Genomic DNA, 9,760 nt, shown 5'->3' on the forward strand with positions numbered 1-9,760 from the left:
CTTTATGATTAATTAAAATTTTGAGTAATCAATTAATCGCGCAGCCCTAGTACATACATATCTAGATTCATGGGTGAACGTCGCAGATAAATAATTGAAGGCATATCGGAGACAAAAGAGTTTATTTCGCAAAGCTAGAATATATACCTACATACATATATACATACGTACATATGTATGTATGTATATGTGGGTTTGTAAAATGAGGAAAATGTTTCATCTTGGCAAATAAGTTAAATAACTGACCCCATAAAGTATAAAACGCAGCACAGACAAATGAAAAGGTATAAAATAACTAAATCATTGGCTTAGCTGATAAACTTGGACTAAGAACGTACTTAATGCCTTTTGCAGCTGTGCTAAGCATATAGTTAGCACTTATTACAAAACAAAAACATGTGTAGGCATACATAAATACATATGTACATACATGTGTAATATCAATGAACATATGCACAGGGAAAGAAGATTAGAAGATAAGGTTTCAATTGGCCTCAGGGCAATAGGGTGAAGTTTCCGGGTTAATTTATTGGCGGATTGGCTGAAAGCATAGATTTATGGATTGAATGTAAAATTACGAGTACAATAAATGTTGGCGACCTANTTTCAATAGTTTAGCGATTTCCATCATTGGCCCGCTTTATGAATGAATACACTGGCATTTATTCTCGTAAATATTAGTGTGATTTCCTGAGTGCTATTTGTTTTGCTATATATGAAGTACTTACATGCTATTTATGTTATGCGCATGAAAATAAGCAACAGCGCCATTTTTTCATCGTAAAATAATGTGACGTTTTTTATTGAATTTTTGTAAAATATGTATATTATCAAAAATGTACATACTGTTGTAGAGAAATAGATAGGGACAGGACAAATTTTGCCTATTTTTCCTTTGTTTAAAATTTGTTAAAATTTGTTTGTTTGTAAAAAATCCCCTCAGATGACACAGTAGTTCAAGCGCTAAAAATGTACATAAAAATATTCAACAATTTTCAACGGAATCATAATAATGAGATTTTTGCTGTTTTTTTTTAAGTTTTTTCAAAGATTTGTTTAAGAAAAACTTGAATTACTGCGCCAAAACTATATCGATATAGACTTCAGAGGATAGGTTAAGTATTTCTCACCCTTTGTATTTCTTTGCAAAAAAGCTCATTCACGTCCCAATTTTTTCATTATCAAATACCAACACATCTTAATTCAGCCTGGAATGAGGCTCGTTTTTTGTTAACCTTCTCTTTAATGCTTTGAATGGGCCTATTTGCAAAGAAATAAAAAGGGTGGAAATTCCTTTCCAAATAGCAAATCTGAATCGGTAAAGTTTAGGTTGAGTTGTTCAAGTTTTTTTAAACCAGTCTTTGAAAAAAGTTCAAAAACAGCATCAAAAATCTGATTATTGTGATTCCGTTGAAATTTTTTTTAAATATTTTTATGACAAATATTTTAAGCTTAAACTGGTTTACCATCTAGCGTGGTTTTTGAAAAAATACTTTAAAAGCTGTATCTATTCACAAAAAACTTAATTTTAGGAGGTATTTTAAAATCGGTCCAGCTCACGTAAATCTTAAAATTTTTTCGAAATATTTCGGTGAAGGTCTTAAAATATAATAGATTTTATAATTCCGATGGAAAAACAGTACCGATTTTTTTTTTTATGGGGAGTGATGCAGTCTAATGTATGTACATACATATATCTACACATCGCCAGTCTCAAGTCAAACAAATTCGCGTAAAAATCAAATATTTCGTAGCACATGTTAATCATATCCTGTTTACCGTATAACGACAAATTTCAAAAAGCCGAAACCCGATTTTAGTACGCGCCAGAACTTCTACTCCTTTACTTGTCAAAAGCGATATTCTTTAAGCATATTTTGCTTTGCGTTGTAAGTGGTTATGTGATCGCGCACGTTTTTCGTCGCATGAGAACACGTCATTTATTTTTTACTGCATGTATGTGAATATGTTAGTGCTTATATACTTACATACATAGCATGTATGGTATATTGCATTCACTGCACGGTGCCAATAGTGTTTTCTCGTTTTCATTTTCAAAAAAAGCTTCTTAAATCAATCAACCTTTTTTTATGCACATACAATCATAGCGCATACGTTATTCAAAAGTGTATTAACGCGAAACTTTCCAATTTATCAGAAATCGCAAATAAACTATTTCTGACCATGTGCTCATCGTACGAGAAGAAGAGAGATTTTACGGGTGATTTTTTTTTTTAAGTAAGCGATTTAAAACCAAATATTGCTCCTGTTTTTGCTAGACGCTCAATCTATGAATTGTGAATATTTTCATTAAATAATATCAAAATTAAAGAATTTTAAGTTAGTACAGTTTTGCAGATTGCCTACGATATGCACTTCACCGTTCGGCATGAGTTCGCCGCCGGCATTTGTTTGTGTAAAAAATTATCAACAACAATCGCATATTAAATTAGCTTAATTTCATTCATATATTTTGTTTCATTCACATGAATGAATATTTTTTGTATTTAAGTACATACATATACTACATAGTCATACATACATACTATGTATGTAGATACATATGTACGTAAATGGATCTTGTTATCGGCTCAACGCGAAAGTTCAGATTTGCTTAAACGTAATAATTTTTCTAATAATGCCAGATTCCCACTAGGCATTAAATGTACAAAAATTTTAATGACAAAGTTGGGTTTTATAGATACATGTGCATTAAGCTAAGAAAAATTGTCATTAAATTGGTTTGTATACATACATACATATGTATGGCTTTACAAAAATATGTTTGCTTACGGTAAATTGGACTGTATCCATTCTAGCGCCGGGACTCGACCTGTACTGGGCCTCACTTCTTCCCCAGTATATACAGTTTTTGTTTTTAATTTATTTTCTCTGATTTTCTTGGAATATTAGCTTTTCTATGAGGAGATACGCTTAGGAATTTCACGTCAGAAAAACAGCAAAGCTGGAACTAAGCTTTTCAAGTATGGCTGCTAGGAACAGTTGAGTGGTAGATTGCGACATGACGTTAGTCTGCAATTTGCGAATCAAGAAGCGACTGGTGCGTACCTAAGCTATAAGGTCTTATCGAGCATATTGCGCCTTATCAGCGTGGCTCTAGTTCTCCTATGTATGTATGTATATCCGCCATAGACCACCGAGAGCAATACCACCAGCTCCGTGAAAGTTGGGAAGACCTCTCCGAGCCGTTTGAGCGAAACTAGGTTTCAGAGAGCGTGACTCCCTTTCATGTGATTTCTTTAATCTGACGTTGGAAAGGATAAGTAGAGCTGCGGAACTAAATCGCTGGAATTTTTTTTATGCCGACTTACGGCTGACTCGTACGTGGTTTTCCACGTTGGCTATAGAAGCAAAGCGATCAATAAAAATTGTTTTGTAAGAAATTGTAAGTTTAAAAGACTATCGATAATTATCGATTGCTATCGTAATATCGATGCTTAAATCGCTTACCATCAATAGTGTCGACCATCGATAGGTTGAGACCACTAAATTCAACAACTATATTCGACTTCCCACAGATCGTATCAGAGGAAGATGGAGGCCTCCATACAGATGGAAAGGCCAGTTGAAGAAGAACTTGTGAGTAACTCAGTGAGAGGGGAGACGAGGATATTTGCATGTATTTATATAAAAAAATATTTCTAAAAAAAAAACGGGAACAATGCTAAGCATCAGATACACCTCTACATGGTTGCATGCCACGTAAAGTCCACATCAGACCATGCCGAGCATACTTTGAATTGTCATCAAATTATAACTTAAAAAAGTTTTATTATATGGCAATTGAGAAGTGCATAGGCATACATTTTTGTCTTTTTAGCCTTTTAACGGCCATTTCTTCACAAACAAGGTCAAAAAGAGCTTTTATCGTAGGGGTCAAAGGGTTCAAATGTTCTGAGAAAAAAATTGCTTAATCTACAAAAGATTTTCATATCCGAATGTGTGGCAGTTGTAGTTTCTACGAGAAGAGTATTTAACCTGTAGAAGATATCCGGTGACGCCTAATAAAATATGCTAGCTAACATTAACCCACTTCCCCGGCCAGCCGTTTCTGAGTGAAGAGAGGTCGGGCATGGTGTTTTTTTTTCTAAGCACATCAAATTTATAATCACACTGTAGGTGGCAACCCTAATCAAAAAATATCTACTTTCAAATAAAGTGTTCTTAAAACTCTTTCGTTTGACTCTCAGATTTTAATAGTTCATTTATGTAACTTGTGTACACGTAAGTCAAATAAATTCTATTTTTCAAACCGGTGATAAGCCTTTTTAAAAGTATTTTTCAACAAAAATCCTTTTGGAATTATGATACAATTAACGGATGATTAATGAATTTGAATGCAATTTTCTAGTCAGAATTAATTCTTTTCAAGACCCATTTCGATAGGCACCTTTTAATAATTAATTTAACTTCTTAAATAGTTTGAAGTTCTTCAAAATTATTTTCAAACTACAAACAAATTTTCTTAAATCTCTTTCGTGTGGCATTGGGTTACTTACATATTTCAATTAACTGATTAACTGAATTGAATTTGATTTTTTAAACACGTGGCAACCCTCCTAAATATACTTCAGAACTATAATACCCATCTTTTAATAATTAATTTAACTTATTAAATAATTTGAATTTAACTTCTTTAACCGGCGTCCAAACATCTCAAAAATACTCTAAATGTTCAAACTAAAGATTTCTTAAAACTCTTTTGTTTGGCAGCTTTACCATGAGTTTAATTTTCGCCCGAAATCATTCACTTTTCGCTTTTCGCTTATGTTTATTCACTACGATCGTCTGATGAAATTTTCGGTCGATTTTGTTTTTGGGCGAAACTTTGGATAAGGCTAAATATTTCATATACATAACATGGGTAGAATTAAATTGAATTCGAATTTGCAAAGGGGTGGCAGCCCTCTTCAAAATATTTTCAAACTACTGCCTTCTTAATCTTAAGCTCTTTCGTTTGGCATCCATACATATGGTACATATTTCAATTACCTAATTGCCGCGATTCAAGTTAAATTCGACTTTTCAAACAGGTGGCAACCCTCATCTAATTATCTTTAAATTAAACCCTCTAAACTTCATTCGTCTGACACCCATATTATGATATACTTACATATATTTCAATTACCTACATATGTACAGATAGTTAAAAAATAACGCCTTTTCAAAACGGTTTCGATTGATGTCCATATTGTGATAATTCATTTCACTTTTTAAAAAATTTGTACTAATTTTTCTAAAAGTTTGCCACTACTTCCGAAAAAGTAAAACCTTAGTGCGGATCTGATAACTGGGACAAAAATCCCTTCGCATTAAATACATATAAATACTGTATTTAATTTTAAACAAGTTCATTAAGAAAATAATCTAGAACGGCATTCATTCAGATTCAATCAGCGGCATCGATTATCCTTTACCCTAAATTTTGAAAATTTGCGACCAACAGAACTAAATATGTACCTACATATGTATGAATGTTTGATAAGCTTGCTATGGCCAATTTTTATTTCAATTTCCTATGATGCAACAACGGCCGCTAAGCAACTACGGCAACGGCGGCAGCTGCTGGTCCTGCCTCAACAGTTTTTTTCTTGTGCATACGCCTTGTTCGCCGATACTCGTTGTTTTTTCCGTATACAAACAAATCCGAATGCTTCTGCTTTAGCTGCTTGTCCTTATGGTTTTGCTGAAAGTGCTTGCAGTTTTGCCCTGCATTTTTGTGTCGATGTGCGAAAATTTGTGTGTCCGCCGTTGTGTATGATCAGGGATATATGTATGCATATATATATATATCGATACATAAGTGCATACATGGCACTTCAATGCATGCGCACAACTATCGTTCTTGCTGCATTCAAAACAAAACATACATACATACGTATGCGCGTCTCAATTGGCGGCTGCAATGCCTTTCTTTGTTAATGCACACATTTATCCTTTTTAGCCTTTTTGTACTCTGCTGTGTAGTAATGTGATGCCAGCCACCCCTTTGATACTCAATTTTCAAAATTTGTTTACTTGTTCGTTTCTCTTTAAGTTTGTTCTTCAACATTTTAGCCCAGAGAGTTTACTAAGCTGTTGAATTGCGAAAGAAACTGCTCTCTCAAAACGAGAATATATCGGCATTTTACGTATGTTTGCTAAGTGTAAAAAATTTGTATTCATATGCATGTAGCCATATGAATTATACAAATATTCAACACGCCAGTTTCTTCAGTAGAGTCAAATTCCCGACTGACTTCCTCGTGGCCACCTGGGCGCCATTTTGGAAAAGAATTGCCTGAACAACGAGGTCCATAGATTATTTGGAGTTTGGCGTCCGCTGGTCTTACAATTTTGATCGGAACAACTGCACCGTTAAACCACGTTAACGTTGCCGTCTGTCTATGCTATTGGACCGAGTTCAACAACAATTAAAACATTGTTATTAAAAATATCAATAAGTGTAAGAATGACATTAGCGTTTAAAAAAATACGAAATTGATACCCACATACATGGATAAACGAGTTATTCCGCTGACATTCACCCTCATTGCGCGAGTCGTGTCGAATGCAAGTCGTTTTTCGAGAGTCGAATCGTATCGAAAATTTCACGTCATTGCCTAAAATTTCCACTCGACTAGTGTATAAAAACGGAAAAACTTGGCAGCACTGTACAATTTTCGACAATTTTCGTCGTTTATTTATTTCAGCACGACAGTAGACAATGCCAATGTTGTCGAGTCGTACAATTTAGCCTAATTTGCGACTTACACAATGAGGCTGATTATTCGACTACTATTAATTAGTTGACGCTATTCGAGGACTCAAATGCTGTCGATCATTCGGCTAACTGTCCACATTACACCAGAGCTTCAAAGCACTCCAAAATGTGTGTGGTTAAATAATCAAAAATATTTGTTAAATTTTTTGTAGTTTCTTTTAAATTTCGTTGTCACATCTGTCAATAGCTTGCACACGAGAACTAGTACCTACATGGATTAATCGGTTAACCGAACAGTCGAATAATCGGGGAATTATAAAAGCCGTTCTACATACATATATATGTACATATTTATGTGGGGCATATGTTTATATAATGTACATGCATACATACAAACATATGTATGTAGTAGCTGCATTGTGGTTTCATTGCACACGTACTCGGTTCAGCTGTGGCGATCTTAATTGCTTTATTTTTTGGTTGGATCTGCTTTCATTTCATCTTTTGCTACCACATTTTACACCTCCAATTTCACACTTTTGTGATCTAATCGTATTAAGCTAGAGGTGCATACTTATACATTAGGGTGATCCAAAAAAACGGACAAAAAATATTTCTGTGTTTTGGAATTTTTCTGCCGCCCAACACAGATGTATTGAAAATGAAAAAAAAGGGTTTTGGAAGAAGTTTTCTATGTGTTTTACATGGGGAAAATACATTTTTCGTAGAATTGCTATTAAATTGTAAAAAAAAAATAAATATTTTTGGTCAAATAAGAATATTACTTTCACAATAAATAACCGATAATCTTACATCTTTATAAAAAAAAAAATTGTTAAGTATCTTACGTATTCGTAACCACATCACACACGAACAGCTCAATGGCGATGTTTATTTTTTATTTTATTGTACTTTTTTAATATGCACCAAAATATTATTTTTATAAGATTTCTGAAGGGAAATATTATTCGATAAAAAAATATTTATATTTTTTTTTTAACGATTTTATATCATTTCTACAAAAAAACTGCATTTTCTTGCTATAAAATACCTAAGAAATTTCAAAGTACCGGTGGCCCAATTGTCTGTTAACCTTGCATATATTATGCATACTTGTATTTGAATCCTGCCAGCGATTGGATGAAAATTTTCTCGTCTATCGCCACGGTGCCACTACTTTGGCTATTGGAAATTAATAAGCGAATAGTAGCTGCTCTCACAACCCTAAAAAAAGGAAATGGTTTCGCTTTTCTATTTTCTTAACAAGTTTTCGCACGATTTTTACTTTTTGAGGATTTGAAAATTAACAAAGCACATCTTGGAAGTTCTTTCAAGTAAAATATTTATATTATTTTCTCAGTTTGTTGGCCATTTCAATTAATGTGCCAGCAATAATTTTCGAATAACATGCAAAAAAGCAAAAATTAAGAATGAAACCCTCCCGATCACACCATGTGAAAATTGTTGCAACCTTCCTGACCTCTTAACTGCAGTTAAGCTTTTGGTGGAAATATGCTATTACTATAAATTCTTAAATTCTTGTAATCTATGCCGAAAAGAGAATAATGAAAATGGTGTAAGTAACTTTGCGGCTCGATGATATCCCAAAATTTCCCCCATTATGTTTCATCAAATATTTAACGTTCCGATGAATTTTTGTTTAGCGCTTCCGACTTTATCGTACAAGTTCCTTTCATTCCTATCGAAATTGCTTCCGATTGCAATATCACTTTCGTATCATAAAGACGTGACGTGACGCCTTGGTGAAAATAGCGATATCATCGGCGATAATATACAGTTGCCAAGAAAATAGTAAAAGTGATAAGTATATTTTGTTTATTATTATATTTTTATAAAAGTCTATCTGGCTATACAACGAACACCATATATTTACATTCAGATTTTAAACTTTGTACAAAAATTATAAAAATTTCAAACTTTTTAATCAGAATCCTTAGCAAAAATTGTGGTGAACAGTTTTGTAGCCCATTTAAATAATTCTAGTAAATAAAGTGCAAGTTTCAAGTTGATAAAAAAATCCCCTTGATTTTTGAGAATTTTTCTGGTTGAAGGTGTTTTACGTTTTTTCCATACAAGGTATGTTCGACAATTTTCGTTTATATGGAGCACACTGCCAGCAAAAAAAAAAATTGCCAAAAATCAACGGAATTTTTTAGCAATTTGAAACTTGCACTTCATTAGAAGAGAGCATTAAATGTGCTACAAAACTACATACCAAAATTTTTTCTAAAGATTCTGATTAAAAAGTTTGAAATTTGGTGAAAATTTGCAAAATGTTTTTAATTCTTGTACAAAGTTTGAAATCTGAATTTATATGGTGTTTGTTGTATAACTAAATATCGCACTCCTATTGTTTTGTGTACAACTGTACACGGAAATGTCGTACCGAATTATTGACTTCTGCGATAGAGGCAATTATTTAAATGCCTCTGAAAGCCTTTTCGAGAGCGAATTTTTTAAAAGCTCGCCTATTTCATGAGCTCCCTTAACGATCTACGAACCACATTTTTATTAAACTTTGTAACTTAGTACGTATTGTTTTTGTACTCCTGTGCATAGGTGTGAAATTATTTCATCAACACTTGAGGCATAGCTGTTAATTAAACTTAAGCGTTCATCAATCCATTATTGTATGTGGTTTATGTTTATGGCCATACCATGAATAAAGACTTATGTATATATTGGGGTACATGTTCGTGCATATGTACATACATATGTATATCCTTCTCGCATTTCAGTGACATCCTCGATATCCATTCAGAAAATGAAATTTTATACTCAACCGCTATTTAAGAGCTCAAGTATTGAATTAAAGGCATGCGGTAGACATGTGCGCCTTCTCAACTTCAGTTGTCCTCAATATGGATTCACACTATTTCTCCGGTGTATTAAGTATAAAAATGCAGCAATTTTTTTGTTGCCTTTCTGCTTTTGTATAGCAAGCAAGTGCGTAGACAAACCGTATTGCAGTGCGTATTTCTTGAATAAATTGCTGTCTGGGTTCAGACAATCAAC

The sequence above is a fragment of the Rhagoletis zephyria genome, unplaced genomic scaffold (genome assembly GCF_001687245.7).
Source record: "Rhagoletis zephyria isolate East Lansing unplaced genomic scaffold, Rhagoletis_zephyria_1.1 Rzeph_scaffold_02624, whole genome shotgun sequence".
Classification (NCBI taxonomy): Eukaryota; Metazoa; Arthropoda; class Insecta; order Diptera; family Tephritidae; genus Rhagoletis; species Rhagoletis zephyria.